Raw genomic sequence first — 19,178 nt, forward strand, 5'->3', positions numbered from 1 at the left:
GATATCATAACTCGATTTACACACGGCTTGATAGTTATGCAGTCCACTATAGTTTATATAACTGAGGGAACAAATTAAGCCCGAGCATTCAATGGTGTCAACTTTAGTTTGTCGAGTGTGTTTGTTGCTGCTACAGTGATCGCTCTATAACAGTATTGTTGGTGTATGATGGTCTGCTGAGCCTCAAAGACTCCTGCTGTCTGTGTGACAAAGGCCAGGCAGATGTGCTCCAGCTGTAGTTCTCAGCCGTGTCCTTCTTCTAGATGATATTTGCAGTTCTGTAGCTTGAACACCTCGTGTACTCAAAGCTTGTTTGAAATACATAAAGAGTGTGAATAAATACAAATACAACATATATTTGTGTTTTTTTTATTCCCTAAAATTACAGATGAACCACTTACAGGAATAATAATAATAATAATAATAATAATAATAATAATAATAATAATAATAATAATAATACATTTTATTTATAGGCGCCTTTCAGACCCTCAAGGTCACCTTACAAAAAACACGAGCAATAGCAGCAAAAAATATATTAAACATGATAAAATGTTCAGAACAACTAAAGGCTCCGAGTCCAATGGTAGTCGGGCGAGCAGGTGGAACAGACAGAAGGGAAGCTGAAGAAGAGCAGAGTGTACAAAGGGGTGAGTACGTATGGAGAATGGGAGGTTTCAAATTGAACACTTGACCATGACTGGCTGTCAAACTGGTTATGGTGTTAAATGTGTAAGCACAGAGAAACTTACCGCCTTTAGCAGCGACAGAAGCCCGCTGGTGTCAAACTGCACACACATCATTCTGGGCTGCACAGAGCAGCTCAGCCATCCGAGCACAGTCACATTTTGAGAGCATTTCCTGCTGCGTTTGCTGAGGGAACCAAAGTTTTTGAGGATCTGATACTGAGAAAAAGTAAAGTGACACTTGGTGCACGCAGACAAACATATGTAGTTAGAAGAAAAGCCACTTGTGTGAGAATCCTGATCTGGTTTATTGATGAACAATGAAAAGACGGACTGGTTAGAACTGGGTTTTTTGTGGTGATTTTGGGAAGTCGCTCCGGGAAGACGTAATGGATCTGATTAGAGGAGTCCTGAGTGAACAGCTTCATCCTGCACATACACTGTTACAAAGATAAAATGTCACGAGTACTTTTTCATCAACTCTTGCTGAGCTTCCTCTGTGCTTGTGTATAAACCTTTATTGACTTGACGGAGAAGAACAAGGCAGCAAACTTTGTGTAATCAGGTTAGAGAAAAGCGCTCTGTGGACGCATGATGCTGCAAAACCAGAAGCTTTGCAAACACCTTAACAAATCTGGCTCACGGGCCGAGGAGCTGCATGTGCGCTCTGTCTTTACTGGGACACTTTAAACACCTCAAAATATGATTTTTGTTTTTCAATCTGAAAGCACATTTGCTGATACCATGTGTCGGATTCGCTCACTGCAATTTGTGCTCATTTGGAAAAACACCATGTGTTTGTCATTTATATCTGACTTTTGATCCCAACGTTAAAATGCTTTCTGTTGTTGTTTCTACCCTAACCCACTGAAAGGGTCACGCTCACTCACAGGGGAATAAAAAGCTCGCACATTATTAACACGTGACGAATGGACTGGTATGCAAACCTATGCCTGGCTTGCCCTCTTCTTTTGCTTACATTATCCCTCTCCCTGCCAGGCTCCATCCCATCACTTCAAAGAAATCAGGAAGCTCTCGAAAAGGCAGCGATGTCCATCTTCCAGACTGCGTCAGATTCAAAGTTGGGGTAGAAAAGGGCTGAGGTGTTAAAAGTTAGTAGGAGGTCTGATCACCTCTATGAGAGCTGTGCTATGAAGCATCGAAGCCCCGGAGAATTGCGGCTGCCCACGTTACAGCCTTTAAATAAAACACTGTCCTGATTATACAGCTCTCCTCCCAGAAACATGCAGCACAAGGCGACTTGTCTACATGGCCTATATGCAAAGCCGTACAGTAAAGTGCAGTACAACGCCACACAGGACAAACAGGCAAATGCACCAGATCACCAAAACTTACTCAGTACTCAGATTATTCTACTGCCAAAGACATCAAACACCTTTTTCTCCACAGGAAGAAAGAAGACAAGGTTCAAGTTCTTCTTCTTTATTTGTTTTAGGTAAAGCAGCCAGCAAAGCTGAATAGACTTAGGCAAAACTACTCACTGGAAGTTTTCTCTGTCCTGATGGCAGGAAACAAAGCTTCTAAAGGCATCTTAGGCTGATATTACACATGATGAGGTTACTCATTTTGAGAAACGCTGCTTATCCTGTTTAAGGTCCCTTAATTCTCAGAAAATCCTCTTTTATGGGTAGATTTTACAACAGTACATCACTATTATACTTTTACTGCCTCTTCCCATTTTCTGGTACTTTAACGGACAACATTGCGAGGCCAAACTCTGTGAAGTGAAAGAAAAATCGAATCTAAAGTTAAGTTCCATTAACAAAAACTGTTTGTGGAGTTTGATTTTAGTAGTATTTATTCTTACAGTCTTACTCAACATGTTCCTTGAAAGAAGCGTTGTTTTGGTGGGTGATGCTACCACTTTAAGGCGTATTATGATGTAGAGCCCATTTTTTAAATGAGGATAAAAATACCTTTTTATGACCTCATTGGAAAAAGGGATATAGCTATTTACAGCTGTGGCCCGTGTCACAGACTGCAGTCTGTAGGATGTTAGGTAAAGGCTGGTCAACCTGAAGCATGCACAGAATTTGCCTAACAAATGCTGGCAAGCAAGGACGGACACTGGATGCAAACCAGCCTGAGATAATAAACTGAGGCTGGTTTCTGTGCTGCACACACACTGTAAGAGTGTGCATTATGGCTGTTACCTAAGAAGGTAAAACAAATGGTATGCTTTCATTTAGAGTGCAGTACTTAGCATGTCGCAAATCCAGCAGCTAATTACCTAATCACCAGTGAGAGCTGTGCTGTGTATTCTTCATAGTCAAACATATAAAATTCCATCTCTGTTGTTCTCTACCATGTCAAGAATATCAACATACATACTCCACCTGTATGGGAAACGACCGCTCTTGATCATGGTGTGTGGATACTTCTTTATGAAACTCCAGCTAGCCCGGCCACAGCACAAAATAACTGTTGAGATGTGAAACTGGTGATTGTCTGTGACGGTTCTCAGTCATCCAGGTCATCGTAGTCAAAGGAGTTTGCAAAGAAAAGCCTCTGGACTTCTTTAAGTTGCTTGAAGACGTTTCACCTCTCATCCGAGAAGCTTCTTCAGTTCTAAGGTCAAATGGCCGAGAGTCCCAGATTTAAACCCAGTGGGAGTATCCCCCCAAGGAGGGACAAAGGACCCCCTGGTGATCCTCTAATCACATGCGCCAAGGTGTGAAAGCGGGTGTGGGACCTAATCAGCCAGGGTTTCGGGTGAGCTCACTGTGAAACCTGGCCCCACCTTGTCATGTGAATTCCTGAGGTCAGATGGCCCAGGATGTGAGTGGGCGTTAAGGCGTCTGGGGAGGGAACTCAAAACTGGATTATAGATGGCAGACAGTTGGTGTCGTAAACCACCGCCTCTGTTCAAAGATGGAGAAGAAGCTGAAGAAGCTTCTCGGATGAGAGGTGAAACGTCTTCAAGCAACTTAAAGAAGTCCAGACGCTTTTCTTTGCAAACTCCTTTGAAACTGGTGATTGTTTGATCGTCACTAGGTTTTGTGTGTGCACCCTGTGTGGTACAGTGTGTGGTTTATCCGTTTATCCGTTTACCTTTGTGGTGTGGTGGGTAGCCTGTCCCTGTTATCCCCAATCCAAAAAAGGAAGCTGCAGTGACACTAGTTCCTGGTACCTTGTCTCACAGGTTGCACACTTGGCACTCGCCCAGGGTCCGACAGCACTGCTTGCAGTGTCATGGGTTTATGTGAAAGTTAGACCTCGCTGTGTTTGACGTGTCGGCCAGCGAGTGAAAGTTCTCCAGCTTGCAGACCTGGCTTGCCATACGGCATATTGCCCAAGGTCTCGTGGGTTTACGCAGCCAGCGGGACCTGGCTGAAGCTAACATGTTAGCTTCTCTGGGCTAAGCAAGCCTAGCACTCTCAGACTTCCCAGTTACAACACATAACATCAAGCATCCCATTCACACCATAAGTGAGTGTGAGTATGGCAGCCCCAATGTATCATAACTGTGTGATTTGCAGACGCTTTTTCTGTCCTCTCGTCTGAGGGACCTGTGGCCAGCCTCCGGCTAGTTCCCTGGGGACACAGTCGGACCAGAATCAATTTTTCAATGTGTTAGGCAGGGTATCCAGGGTTCTGGATATTGCTCTGTCTGAGAACTCTGTGGAGGTGGTCCCATTGGTGCTCCTGCACATGAGACCAGTCCAACGATGCCTGCTGAGCCTGGGTCTGTGCCCGCGCCGGTACCACAGTGGTAGGTGGTGGACAGTGGTAGTCTCTCGAGGGCTCCACCAAGCTCTCTGTTGGTGGAGGGACTCATCCAACCTGGAGCAGGGCCAAGTGGTGGGTCTAGTGACTCACCATCAGTTAGTCTTCACAGGCAGCCCTCCGGTCGGGGTGCATTCCATGAGGGCTGTAGGGTCAATGGCCATTGGACTGCCCTCTGGGCATCCCGGCACATAAATGTACTGGAGCTGCAAGCTGTCGTCCTGGCACTCTGGCAGGTTCTGCCTCGATGGCATGGGTATCATGTCATCATCAGGACAGACAGCACAGTCGCAGCAGCCTATGTCAACCGGATGGGGGGCTAGGAACTCCTGTTTTGGAGGGACCTCCCATTCCAGGCAAGCGGTTCTCTGTTCCAACTTTTCCTCACAGGTTTCCGGCTTGATGGCCTGGCCCCTATGAGGGAGAAGCTCCCTGCTGCCTGGCTCAGTTGTGCGAATGTTGCAGGAGTCTCCTGCGCCATCAACCAGGGCTGCCTACTCCTTTCGCTGGGGACTGACTTCCATAAGGCTACAGTGGACGCCATCCTGCAGTTCCTGCAGTCCCAGCTGGAGTCAGGTAAGGCTGCAGGGACCCTGCGTGGCACGGTGGCAGTGATCAAGGCCGTTACTCAGCACTCAGCAACTCCTCTTTAATCTCCCTGTTTCTGAGGGGCGCCCAGCAACTTACAATTTGTAGGCCGGGGCACCTGGACCACAGCGCACTTCAGCGCCCTCCTTTGAGAAGCTGGAGGACTGGAAAAACAGCCTTTTTGCTGACTATAACATCTCCATGCTCTGTGGGTCCAAAGCAATTGCTGCAGGTGGTTGCCGGACGGGAAAGGGATGGTCCTCTGACCCAACCCTGTGTTCCTGCCAAAGGCCTTGTCTGAATTCCACCTGTCCCAGTCAGTTGAGCCAGGAGGACCAGGTATTTGTGTCTTGCAGGACTCGCTGAGGCCAGTCTTGGGTGATGCCTTACACCCCTTGACTTTGGGTCCGCCGGGTGTATATCTATATTTGTAAATAGTTTGTTTGTATTACACTGTCTCCTCGGGGGGGGGGGGGGGTCTTTGCATGAGAGACCATCTCTCCAGCCTCAGCCTGCTTGGAGACACATTTCAATCAAACCATCAAACCATGACCGGTTTCACATCTGCACAGCTGTTTTATATGCAAACTGTGGGCTGGGCTAGCTGGAGTGTCTTAAAGACGTATCCACGCGTCAGGACCAAGAGGGGTCATTTCACATACATATGGGATCTGTAACAGAGTGGAGAGAGAGCCTCTCATTCAGAGAACCAAGGTTACAAAATAACTGTACACTCTGTCACACTACTGTGTTTATCTTCTGTTGGCAGTTGAAGATTAGATAAGAAGGGTCTTATACAGAAAAGTATGACACCATTTTAAACTCTAATTTAGATGGTAATGAGCAAGTGCAGTGGTTTTGTTACATGATTAGTCGTCAGATGAGGCAAAGCTATTGATGTGAAGTTGTCTTAGAAGCCAGCTTTCTTGGCAGTAGGCCACCTTTACAATCAGACATAAATTTCTCAGATTAGCGTTCAGTAAAAAGCGATGGAAGCCGGTTTGATGCAGTAGCGATCCCGTATGCCTAACAGGAACAGATAACTTGGAAGATATGTTAGAAGCAAGTTCATTTCAGAGATGTGTTGAAAGGAAGTTCCCTGTCTGGGCTCATTCCTGGAATCCATTACAGCTCGTGTAATGGAAATCTTTTTTTTTAAGTTTATGTATGAGCCCTCATACAGGTGGTTGAGACACCTGAATCTTAAATGCAGTGACAAGGCAGCTGCATCTGACGCACAGCCAGAAAGCCTCTTTTCTGCAGTATGAGTGCTCCATCACTCCGCTGTCACACAGACATACACACTTCAGGAAAAGTGACAATTAGGAAAAGGGAAATCCCAAAGAAACAACAGTGCGGTGCTGTTTTCCTTTCAGCTTTTCAGTGATTTGTTTTCCAGTCATTCCTGCTGACAATGAAATTTCCAACAATCTTCAGCTGTGACAACAGTAATATTTTAATACTTTTCCTTTGGCCTTATTTCCAGCAAGAACTAATTTTTGTATTTATAAGCATGCACACACAAAAGCTGGCAGGTCATGTACGCACACAGGCTCTGCTGCCGTTTCAGCTTCAAGTAATAATGGAAATGGCCATTAACTATTAACCAGCTCCCACTCTTTTATGCTGAGGCTTCATTGTCTGTCAAGGTCATTTGCTGAGAAATGATCCTGGGCCAGGAGGGCTTAATAAAAATGACGGAATTAAAATATCATCTTTCATGGCTGTGACTCCACTGGACCATCCACCCTGAGCCAGAATGAGTTCTAGTACAGTGCACCTTTAAGAACATCACATTGTGCCGCGAGTTAATGATGGAGTTACAAGTAGACCACTGCAGCACATTGCTGTGCATCAAAGTGTGACCTGAATCTGGGGCAAGTGGATGTGGAACAAGTGAGGCACAAGTTGGAGCTTGCATTTAGTAAAGCTCCACATCGAAGAGAACAGCAAAAATATGTACAAACTGGATCTTTGTATGTGTGCATGTTCCTGCACACACGTCTGACAGTTTACATTTAAACTAAAGGCCTCAGAGCTAAAATAGTTTGATGCAAGCAGAGGGAGACACATTTGTCATTCACACGTGCTGCATTTCATCTAGAAAATAACACTCTTAAGAGTCTGATGCAATGTCCCTGAAGAAAATTAGCCTAATTAGATCAGTGGATTGTAATTCTACTGGAAACAAAGATACATAGAATGGACCAAAACCTGGTCTTCCTACCATAGTGACAATGCATGACACGCTCCTCCCCAGTCCATCCATCCATCTTTGTCCACTTCCCAGCTCTCAGTATGTCACAGGTCGTCGTGCAGGCATCCCCCTGCTAAAAAAATAAGAAATAAAGAATCAGGCAGTGGAGCACATTGCAGTACATGTGGTTAGTTACCCACCATCCCTTCCTCTCTTCATCATATCTGCTACTTCAGTAAACCTCAGAGTGTGGGTTTGTGGGCACGGTGGATGCTCCCCTGAGCCTGAACAAGCTTTGCCTCTGCAGGAGGCAGACCTCTAACAGAATATTTACTCAAAAACATCTGTTCTGGATTTATCAAAGTACACAGAGCACATCTGTGCAGCTTCTGTGTGAATACATAGTAAAAGTTGTTATGTATGTGTCGTGGAAGAACCCAAACACAGGACTCAGAAACAGGAAGTTAAACTTAAGGTGCAGCTTTATTGCTGGGAAAACTCTACATAAGAAATAAACATCACAAAACGAACCAGAATCCTAAACGTGAAACTAAAACACTAAACTGAGCACTGGAACCTAAAACTAAGAACCTCGTGGAAACAAACCAGGACTGAGAGCGAGGGTCAGGAACACGAGGAGAGAAAACACAGCATGAACAGAGTGCAGGTTAAACAACAAGCAAGGGAAGACTGAGGCCTAAAATACACAGGTAGGATGACGAGAGGATGGGGAACAGGAAGAAACACAGCTGGGGCAAATCAAACATAACGAGACGAGGGAGGCAGGACTAGATACACTGACGTAGGACGCAGACTATCAAAATAAAACAGGAAATACAACACGCACACACCGACACGGACTCAAGCACGAGCTTAGGACATAGACAAGAGACGTGAGACCAGGACAGGCACAGAGACACGGATTTGATACTGAACAGAGGGAACACCGAGTGACACTGAACTCAGTAACTGAACCTAAGAAGTAGAAATCACAAACCCAGAAGAACCAGAGATCTAGAAGTACAACACAAACCCAAACCCTGGTAGTCACAAACCACGATGAAACCCAAGGATCCATAATAATACAAAACACTGGGGCACCGACCCGGGACCGTGACAGTACGGTATGGACTGGAAGAGGTATTTGGAAGGTTCCCCATATGTACCTTCTGATATTATTATTATTATTCAACACACTAAGTAGTATAACTGCTGAAATGACATTGCTAGCTTGTCCATTAAAGGCGCCTTTTAACAAATATCACACCATAAACAAATAACATCTATTTACATATACAGTAAATATGATCACAAAGCTCATTAACATGATGTGGTAAATAGAAAGGGTTTCCACAGGACTCGGATACGCTTACTGATTCTGTAGGAGTTCAGAGGGTAAGTAGCAGCCAGGTCCTGCTAATCAAACGCACTGATTAACTGATTATCAGTAAGTGTGAACATCTCTGTAAAGCAGGCGTCTTCACAGTTTGCTGGTCAGCTGTGTGTTAACGCTTGATGTCCGAGGAAATTCACCCAAATAATCAAAGCGTTACTGTACATCTACGAATCTACAGGCCTCAGTTAGCATGTTCAATGTTAAAGTTCACAACAGTACAATTACAGAAGGGCGGGCCCTCAGTGATGACGTGTGAGACTGATAACGTTTTAAATTTGGGTGGTTCTACTCGCTACTGAATCATGGTCTGCATTTCAGTTTTCACACAGAGATTCTGCATTTGAGCTTCATTTTTGTTAAATAAATGTCACGCTGTTGTCCATCTGAATCTGTACTTACATGATTTGAAATTTGTCGAGGACTAGATACATTTTTATTATCCTCTGTAAATAGTAAATAGTTTGTTACTACAATAAACGAAGTAGCTGACCAATAGACACACTTCATTTCATCAACGCAGTAATCTTATAAATATATTTTGCCTCAATCTCGTGTACTGCAATAGTTGTATTTGAATATTGTAAAGACGAGTGGGCCAAAATTCCTCCACAATGACGTGACAGACCGACAGAGTCATACAGAAAATGATTTGCATGCAGGACTGCAGAGGGAAAACATTGTTTTTCACATGATTGTATGTGTGATATGATACACAGCATCTCTTTCACATAAACTGTACTTTTTTTCTACTCAGGTTTTTAACTTAATAAGATCCTTTGGTCTGTAAATAACTCGAGATGTGGACGCTTACTGTAGCTCGCTCCAACAACAAAGCTACAGCATAATAATAAGATGAAGATTTTTGCTTGACTTACTAATGTTACTAGCCAAACTTGAAAGGGAAGAGGATGAAAGGATGAGAAGAGAAAGGAAGGAGACAATACGGAGATACGGTACAGAGAAAAGACTAAAGAAAAAAGTAGCAGAGACGAGAGGAGGAAGAGCAGCCGCTGTCCTCCAGGCATGCCGTCATGTTGGTAGATTCACCTGGCGTGGGCAACCAGCTGTGCTGGAAACATACAGTGGGGACGAATGCAGGCTTTATGATTCTCTACAAGCTCTCAGTCATCTCTTAGTAGCTGAAAAGCCTCCTACAAGAAAATAGCGTTACAACTAGAGGCGTCTTGTGTCACAGATGAGCAGTGAAGAAGAACGACTGCACAGCTAACGGCACTGTATCCCGATATCTATGGCTTGATCTTTGCAGCACCTGTTACAAGCCTTGAAATGTTTCCCACCAGAAAATACGAAGAGTAAGACACAAACTCAAATCTGACTGGCATTTGTTTGGAAAACAAAGAGCAAAGCCGGCAATGGCCCACTGGAGCTTCGAGAGTTACAGATTTCTCCGGAAAGCATGTTTATGCCTGTAGCTGCAGAACACACTGTAGGAGTTTAAAGCTGGCCAAGCAACACTGGCTTGGCTGTAAAGATATGTATTATAAAGGCATGGCCTGGTCTCTCATACGCCTAAGTCTGATATTTTGGGAAATATAGTAAGCTGTTTTCCTAAGACTTAGCCTACATGACAAGACTCGTGCCATTTTTATCTCAGAGCAGTAAGCTAGCTTAGCATAGAAGCTGGAAACAGGGAGGCAGCTTGAAAGAAGCTGAGGTTTGAGTTTAATGATGTGCTGAACAGAATGGCTCTTAATGCATCCATGTGCCAGGTAAAGTATAACTTGGACTCTTTTCTGGTTTCCCAGATAAGACACTAGGCCACTCCTGACCAGAACCTATAGTAACCTAGTTTCCCTGGTTCTGTTCTTGCAAAGATTTAAGAAATAAAATACTCTATAAATGTAAATCAGTCAGTTAAAATAATAATAATAATAATAATAATAATAAATTTTATTTATAAGCGCCTTTCAAGTCACCCAAGGACACTTTACAATAGGAAGACACATAGTAAAACAATAAAAATAAGAACAATAAAACAAAGCACAAGATAAAATTAACAAACAGTGGATTCACAGTGAATATGCAGATTTGAACAGATGAGTTTTGAGTTGGGATTTAAACTGGGGGAGAGAACCAATGTTTCTTAAAAAAGTGGTCAGTGGAATGTGCAGCATTGGACGGCAGCTACCGCTTGCTATGTATGCTAAGAATTAACAAGAAAACAAATAAGTGTATCTTCCAAAATATCAAATGTTAAAATTACAGTGTGTAAAATCTCACCACTAGATGTCAGTAGATTGCAGATTGGAGTCAATTTGGTTTCTTACCGTCCCAATTTAAGTGCATCATTGGAGGCTGCTGTAGGGTAGAAGGTAGGCTATGCGTCTGCTGTTTATCTCAGCTGCCAATACGTGTCCACTCAGTGTTGCCAACTTAGCGACTTTTTTTCTAAAAAGCGACTAGCGACAAATCTGGCGACTTTTTCTGGTGTGGAGACTTATTTATGACGACTTTTTGACGTGAAAGCGCGTATCGTTTTTACTCTCAACAAGCAGCGGGTGCTGCCGTGGGCACCTCGCCTGTTCCAAAGCGCTCACGGGTGGAGGATAGTCCTCCCCCAGCTGCTGTCAGGGCAGGAGATGTTCACACCTATGCGTCCAAACTGCAAATGAATCGCGCATGAGCGAAGCCGCTGCTCCCGCACTGACTGTAACGCAGTCAGTTCTTCTTTTATGCTGTTTTGTGGATCACAAGGTTTAAAACTACTTATAAACACACACACACACACACACAAAGTAACTCCACCAGAGCGCCTATTTTGGTCACTTTTGCCGGTCCAAGCCCGGGTGAAGGAGCAGGGTTGGAATTGTGACATTAAAAAAACAATAATTGCTAAAAGAAATTTAATTTATAGTTCTAAATAAACTCTAAATGCATTTAGGACGTTTTTTACTCAATTTATGTCTCTTCCACGATGTTATTTCTCTCTCCAGCAACATTGGTTACAATTACATTAGCATGACCAATTATGCAAATTAGGCGATGACGTCATTTAGCGACTTTTAGGACAACCAATAGCGATTTCCCTTACTGAGGAGTTGGCAACATTGTGTCCACTTCCATTTACTCTGGAGGAGGCTGTAAAATGTTATGAAAGGAGTTCAGTGTGAGTGTAAGAAGTTAGTGTAAAACACAGCGAAGCTTACCTCTGACTTACTGACAATGATACCGAAGGAAGTTATTGAGGATGTCTTTTACGTTTTAGTAAGCACTGCTGTTTTTGCCACTGCTAGCTGCTGTTAGCTGCTGTTAGCTGCTACTGGCTATTAGGCCTAGACTTGGACACTTTGTGAATAAACTCTCTTATGATGTGGCAATGTAATCAAACTGTTCTTGATGGGAAAAGGTGATTTTTAAGATACCCACGGCTACCATTAGCTGGCATAATGTTAGCTTATAACCAGTTGTTGTTGTTTAGCTGGCCTGTTGTTAGCTAGGAAGGAAATGAGACTGCATGTCTAATGTGCTGACAGTAAGTAACAATATGGGGAATAAAAAGCATGTTTATTCACATTTCCATGTTGGAGCCATGACTTCAGACCAGGAGATGAGGCCTGAGGTGAGGAGGTAGATGACGACGTGCTATCCAGATGTTGGTCATGTTATCTCTTTCTTTGTATTTTTACTTCTTTGGTGATAAAACATAAGCATCCTTGATGTCTTGAGGCTGAAGGTGCAGGCACGAATTAAAATTTACCTCCGTATCTTCTCCTTCACCTTTGGTGTGCCATGTATCCCCGACCCCTAGCTAAACACATTATACACGATTGGCAACTGTATTCAAGATGGCGGGGAAACATGGTTGGTTCTACAAACTGACATCACTTCTATTTATTTTTAATAATTAAAAGTTTCTGATAATTCATCGATTTGTTGGAATACACAAGTATCCACTAATCAATGTATATGTATGAATACAGCATTCATGTACTTCTAAGAAAAGCTTGAACTCTCTGTTTTGCAGTTTGGGTAGTGTGGTATTGGGTTCAAATTACATTCCCATTGCTTTTTGTGAGGCAGGATGAATAGGCACTTTTTTTTAAAACAAAACCCGTGAAAGCACACATTTCAAACAGTAAACTCACCACATTTATGCAAATTATTTACTTTTGTTTATTTTGGGAGTATAAATCTGTTTATGCAGTCAAAGTGTGGGTAATAACATTTTTAGAAAATCTTGGTTTTAGATTTAGGCCGTGGTCAGGCAAAGGCCAGCGGTTATGTTCATCGTTGTGGTTATGGTGAGGCTCTATGACATGAATGTACGTGAAAGTAATCTCTGATAAGACCTTCACACTGAGCACTGTGCAGAAGCAATGACAATCCTACTGGAGGTACAAAACCCCTGCAGGGGACAGTGTTAGGTGTTTAATACAAGTGAATCTTCCTGATAAAATGATGCTCTTGTACTAACTAACATTCAGCTACGTAAGTTTAAAATATACTGTGAAACAAGTGATCAGTTAGAATTATTAAAAAGTTCATGGTGACTGTGAATTTGTTCAAATCTGAGAAAAGTAGCCAAACTTATTTTCATACAGAAGGAATCAGATTTAGAGGAAGAGCCTGGTATGAAAACATAGTTGAAAGAAAACTTTGAACAGCCACCTATCCCACATGGGGATGTGACCCTTACATTTTATCCAGGCTGTCACTTTTAAAAATTTTCTAGTCTTGAATTTAAAAAAAAATGTGTTTAATTCAATCCAGTTTTATTTATATAGCGCTAAATCTCCAACAACAGTTGCCTTAAGGTGCTATATATTGTAATGTAAAGAGCCTACAGTAACAGATAGAAACCCAACAATCAAACGACCACCTTTGAGCAAGCACTTTGGCGACAGTGGGAAGGAAAAACTCCCTTTTAACAGAAAGAAACTTCCAGCAGAACCAGGGAGGGGCGGCCATGTGCCACAGGCGGTTGGGGGTGGGGGGAGAAAGAAGGCACCAAAGACTTTCTGTAGATTAATAATAACAAATGACTAAACTGAAATGACTTGTTGTGTCTTATCCATCCATTTACACACCACCCACCACTGCTGTGTATATAAGGTGTTTGTCTTTACCCCAAACAGCTGGTTAGAACATTATCTCATACAGACAGGCTAATTTGGGTGTTAGTGACCAGTTTCTCGTCCAGGTGAAGCGATAAATAAACGCCCTTTCATTTTACACAGGTTCAGGTCACAACAGGCCAGTCAGTTCCTCTCGTCTCCATCGCATTAGAGCCATTATCTCCTTTTAGTCATACACAGCCCTCGTCCTAATGATCCAGATTAGCGAACGCGCTTGGCACCACGGCTGTCATATTGGAAGCCCCAGCTATCCATTATAGTCCACCTTCCCCTTGTGCCACAGGTGGCTGTTCCAATAACAGCCTCCTCTAACCCAGATAGGAGCGCAGCGAGAAATGAGATCAGAAACAGCGAGCTTCTCTCTCCCAGTGCGATCACACAATAGCGTGTGCCGAGCTGCTAAATCTGGGTGTAGTCCTTCAGAGCGTCCTATCCTCACTGGATTCCTCAAACTACCCAATTATCCCCGATCCTCTTGAGAGGTGACCCATCGTGTCCCAGGAGGCTGAGTGGAAGTGGGTCTCATTATGATAAGGTGAAGGTAGAATTTCCTCCATCGTGGGAGCAGTTTCATCAGCGGGGTTGTGGAAAATGTCCAGAGATGTGAGCAGACTACACAACCATTCACCCCCTTTTAACAGACTCAACAGTGAAATTCTGTGTTATTATTGGTGATATTATAGCGGTTCCATCCACTATAGAAAGCCTGAGTGGAAAACACTTAAGTCATCTGCACCAAAGTACAAAAGCAGACAGAAGAATGATGACGTATGTGAGACTCAATGTCCAGTGAAGCTGGAGAGACGACAAACACTGGAGCAATCAGGAAGCTCTGTCTCTTCTCAAAGTTATGCAGGAAACATATTTCATATCATATTTCCACGATCTTTCCTACATTCCTACGTAGCCATCTTATCAGTTTTGTGGCACCATCTGTTTATCAGGACGAGCAGTATGTCTGTGTAACGCGAGTGGATGGAAGTATATGGAAAAATGCTTGGTGCCATCTGCACGAGCACAGCACTGATAACAATCACTTTACTAAACACTCTGCAGCGGTGCTGCAGGTGTGTCACCGTACACCATGACGTCACTGTTGGAGGCGGTTACAGGTGCAGCCCTGACTCTGACCACACCGCCTCCACACTCTGAGGAGGAGCTGCACGCCGGTGGCATCATCATCATGACAGTCATAACTTGCAATCAAAAATGTGCGAGGAGGCATCTGAATATGACGCAAATGACACACTTAGCATATGTCTGGTGACAGCGAAGAGGGGGAGAAGGAACCACAGCAGGAGAGAGGAAACAAGGAGATGATCCAAATGGGCGTCTCGTCCCTCGGCTGACCTCAACTGCCCGAGCTGCAGTGTGGCCGCTTAATTCATCTGAATGATCTAAAAGGAAAATGATGTGAGACAAATGGGGATGCTGGGATTCAGGGAGGCTTCGTAAAATGTGCCACTGCTAAAAGCTACAGATTTGGAAAGCACTGGCAGCCTGATTCATTTGATGCTTGGTGGTGGTTTGTGATTCATAAGTGTAAACAGCTGAAGGAGATGATCGTGAAGAGCAAACGAGGTCTGAGGCGTAATGCTGCTGTCGTGCTAAGTGCATATGGCCCCGTGAAACAAGCTCGGCGTATTGTGTCTCTTTGTTTGCTTCTCTCACTTTAGTCATGAACATTGTGTTAACATAGCTCTCTCTGGCTGTCTAAACTCGGGCTCGTTGTTGCCACTTTCTTACAGTTCCTCTCGCAGCCTTCTAAATATTTGTCCTCTTGTATCTACAGAAGCCGGGAACGTTCTCTTTCTATTTTTTCACTCCATTGTGATTTTTCCCATATCGCACGACCACATTATGCGGGTAATGTTTAATTAGAAGTCTCTACATTCCTTCCAACACTTAGAAGATGGAGCTGAGTCATTTCTGACATATTTGTGGGGATATCAAATATCACATCTCTGTCCTCAAACCATTTTCTCTGCACATAAATGAAGCTGTGCAGTGTCCTCACATACATTTCCTTTAATAATCCACAGTCTTCCATGGTTATTATAGAAACATGGTTATTCATATTTACAGTTTTTCTTTCTTGCTTTTGTTTGTGTTAGAAAAACTGTGACACATTGTTTCAAATGAATCAGCAAAACTGTGTTTTTCTCCATAAAACCAAATGTTTGGTAGATAGCTGTGCTTATGTTGGTGTGTCTTTGTAGACTCAGACCGGACAGTGTTTAACTTTTTTCCAGTCTGTGGCTGCACAGCGGGGTCGTGGTCGGCACGGTTACCTGACAGCAAGATGTCCCAGGGTTTAAATCCAGGCCGGGGCATTTCTGCGTGGAGCTTGCGTGTCTAAAGTTGACCTTTGTGTGACCCTGAGCGCTTCATTGCTGGGCTGATTTTATGTTAGTGCTGTGATGGAGCCGCTGCAGGTGGAGAGCCATGAAACAACAGAGTGCAGCTGAATATGAGGAGAAACAGATACGTGTTTGCTGATGCTACAGTGATGACAATTATTTTGCTGAAATTCAGTTTAAATCTTTTTTTATTGTTAATTATTGAAAAAAAAGTTACGAAAACAGCTGCCGTGTGTTAACGATCTCACAAAAGCACATCAAAATGTCCATTTTTAAAAGCCTGCAGACGATACAGTAACATTTATAAATGCTTGATAGTCACAAGAGCATTAAATCTGCTTTTGCCTTCAGAAAGGTGTTTGAAACAATTCAATTCAATTCAATTTTATTTATATAGCGCCAAATCACAACAGAAGTCGCCTCAAGGTGCTTTATATTGTACAGTAGATCACACAATAATAAATACAGAGAAAAACCCAACAATCATATGACCCCCTATGAGCAAGCACTTTGGCGACAGTGGGAAGGAAAAACTCCCTTTTAACAGGAAGAAACCTCCAGCAGAACCAGGCTCAGGGAGGGGCGGGGCCATCTGCTGTGATTGGTTGGGGTGAAAGAAGGAAAACAGGATAAAGACATGCTGTGGAAGAGAGACAGAGGTTAATAACAGATATGATTCGATGCAGAGAGGTCTGTTAACACATAGTGAGTGAGAAAGGTGACTGGAAAGGAAAACTCAATGCATCATGGGAATCCCCGGCAGCCTCACGTCTATTGCAGCATAACTAAGGGAGGATTCAGGGTCACCTGGTCCAGCCCTAACTATATGCTTTAGCAAAAGGAAAGTTTGAAGCCTAATCTTGAAAGTAGAGATAGTGTCTGTCTCCTGAATCCAAACTGGAAGCTGGTTCCACAGAAGAGGGGCCTGAAAACTGAAGGCTCTGCCTCCCATTCTACTTTTAAATACTCTAGGAACAACAAGTAGGCCTGCAGTGTGAGAGCGAAGTGCTCTAATAGGGTGATATGGTACTACAAGGTCATTAAGATAAGATGGGGCCTGATTATTTAAGACCTTGTATGTGAGGAGCAGGATTTTGAATTCAATTCTGGATTTAACAGGAAGCCAATGAAGGAAGCCAAAACAGGAGAAATCTGCTCTCTCTTTCTAGTCCCTGTCAGGACTCTTGCTGCAGCATTTTGGATTAGCTGAAGACTTTTCAGGGAGTTTTAGGACATCCTGATAATAAAGAATTACAGTAGTCCAGCCTGGAAGTAATAAATGCATGAACTAGTTTTTCAGCGTCACTCTGAGACAGGATATTTCTAACTTTAGAGATGTTGCACAAATGGAAGAAAGCAGTCTTACATATTTGTTTAATATGTGCATTGAAGGACATGTCCTGGTCAAAAATGACTCAAGGTTTTCACAGTGTTACTGGAGGCCAAGGTAATGCCATCCAGAGTAAGAATCTGCTTAGATACCATATTTCTAAGATTTTCAGGGCCGAGTACAATAACCTCAGTTTGATCTGAATTAAGAAGCAGAAAGTTAGCGGCCATCCAGGTCTTTATGTCTTTAAGACATTCCTGCAGTTTAACTAATTGGTGTGTGTTACCTGGCTTCATGGACAGATAGAGCTGCGTGTCATCTGCATAGCAGTGAAAATGTATGCTATGTCTTCTAATGATGCTGCCTAAGGAAGCATGTATAATGTAAATAGAATTGGTCCTAGCACTGAACCCTGTGGAACACCATAATTGACCTTAGTGTGTGAAGAGGACTCTCCATTTACATGTACAAATTGGAGTCTATTAGATAGATATGATACAAACCACTGCAGTGCAGTACCTGTAATACCTACAGCATGTTCTAATCGCTCTAATAGGATATTATGGTCAACAGTATCAAACGCAGCACTGAGGTCTAGCAGGACAAGCACAGAGATGAGTCCACTGTCAGAGGCCATAAGAAGATCATTTGTAACCTTCACTAAAGCTGTTTCTGTGCTGTGATGAGCTCTGAAACCTGACTGAAGCTCTTCAAATAAGCCATTCCTCTGCAGATGATCTGTTAGCTGTTTGACAACTACTCTTTCAAGGATCTTTGATATGAAAGGAAGGTTGGAGATTGGCCTATAATTAGCTAAGACAGCTGGGTCTAGAAATGCTTTTAAGTAAAGGTTTAACTACAGCCAGCTTGAAGGCCTGTGGTACATAGCCGACAGAGATTTTGGTCCACACTGACATGACAGCATCGCACAGTTGCTGCAGATTTGTCAGCTTTTCAAACACATCCCAAAGGTGCTCAGTTGGAATAAGATCTGGGAAAGTGGAGACCATTCACACCAGTTGGTTTGGCACCAGCAACCATTCAAAGTCACTTTAATCACCTTTCTTTCCCATTATGATGCTCAGTTTGACCTTCAGCAGGTCATCCTGTCTAAGTGGCTAAATGTGTTGAGTTGCTTCCATGTGACTGTATTAAAGTATTTGAAATAATTATTTATTTATACAGATTTAGTGTGTTGGTGGTGATTTCCCATGTTGGTGTTATTCCTTTGTCATCATCATTGTTTTTGTCCAGGATCAACGTTGCGTCTGCGGATATCAGATCGTGCTTCACGTTCACAGAGAGTGATCGTAGGGGCAGAGAAGTGGAGCTATGTGCTGCAAAAAGGGGATTACAGTCAGTGCAAGGGAGAGCGAATATGAAGGCGACATGGTGAAGGTAGACGAGTTCAAATAGCTGTGGTCAACCACTCAAAGTGAACAAGAGAGCGTAGAGGGAGGAGATGAGCACTGGGTGATTTGTGAGAGGAGCACAGCAGGAGGAGTGAAAGGTACTGAGACTTGCTATGCTGTGTGGTTTGGAGACAGTGGCTCTAAAAAATGCTTGAGGAGGCAGAAATAAAGATTTGGTGATCTCCACTGTGAGTGACCAGGATTCAGAGATGAGCAGAGGAGGATCTGTGGATATCGTGGACAAAGGATGTTAAAGGTGGAGCAGAGATTTATTGATGCAGTGAAGGGGAACATGGAGAGGGTTGGCGTAACAGAAGAGGAAGGACATGGTGAGGTGGAGTCAGACGATCTAATGCGGTGACCGTT

At 43.3% G+C, this 19,178-nt stretch overlaps 1 long non-coding RNA gene across 1 annotated transcript; it reads right to left on the reverse strand.

Annotated features, from left to right (window-relative positions):
- Positions 1 to 473: 473 nt before the first annotated feature.
- Positions 474 to 11,261, reverse strand: LOC120442189. Its single transcript, XR_005614555.1, has 4 exons — positions 10,903 to 11,261; positions 7,249 to 7,351; positions 753 to 905; positions 474 to 623 (listed from the first exon to the last, which is right to left on the reverse strand). It is a non-coding gene; the product is annotated as an uncharacterized LOC120442189 (long non-coding RNA).
- Positions 11,262 to 19,178: the final 7,917 nt, after the last annotated feature.

The sequence above is a fragment of the Oreochromis aureus genome, linkage group 10 (genome assembly GCF_013358895.1).
Source record: "Oreochromis aureus strain Israel breed Guangdong linkage group 10, ZZ_aureus, whole genome shotgun sequence".
In the NCBI taxonomy this organism is placed as follows: Eukaryota; Metazoa; Chordata; class Actinopteri; order Cichliformes; family Cichlidae; genus Oreochromis; species Oreochromis aureus.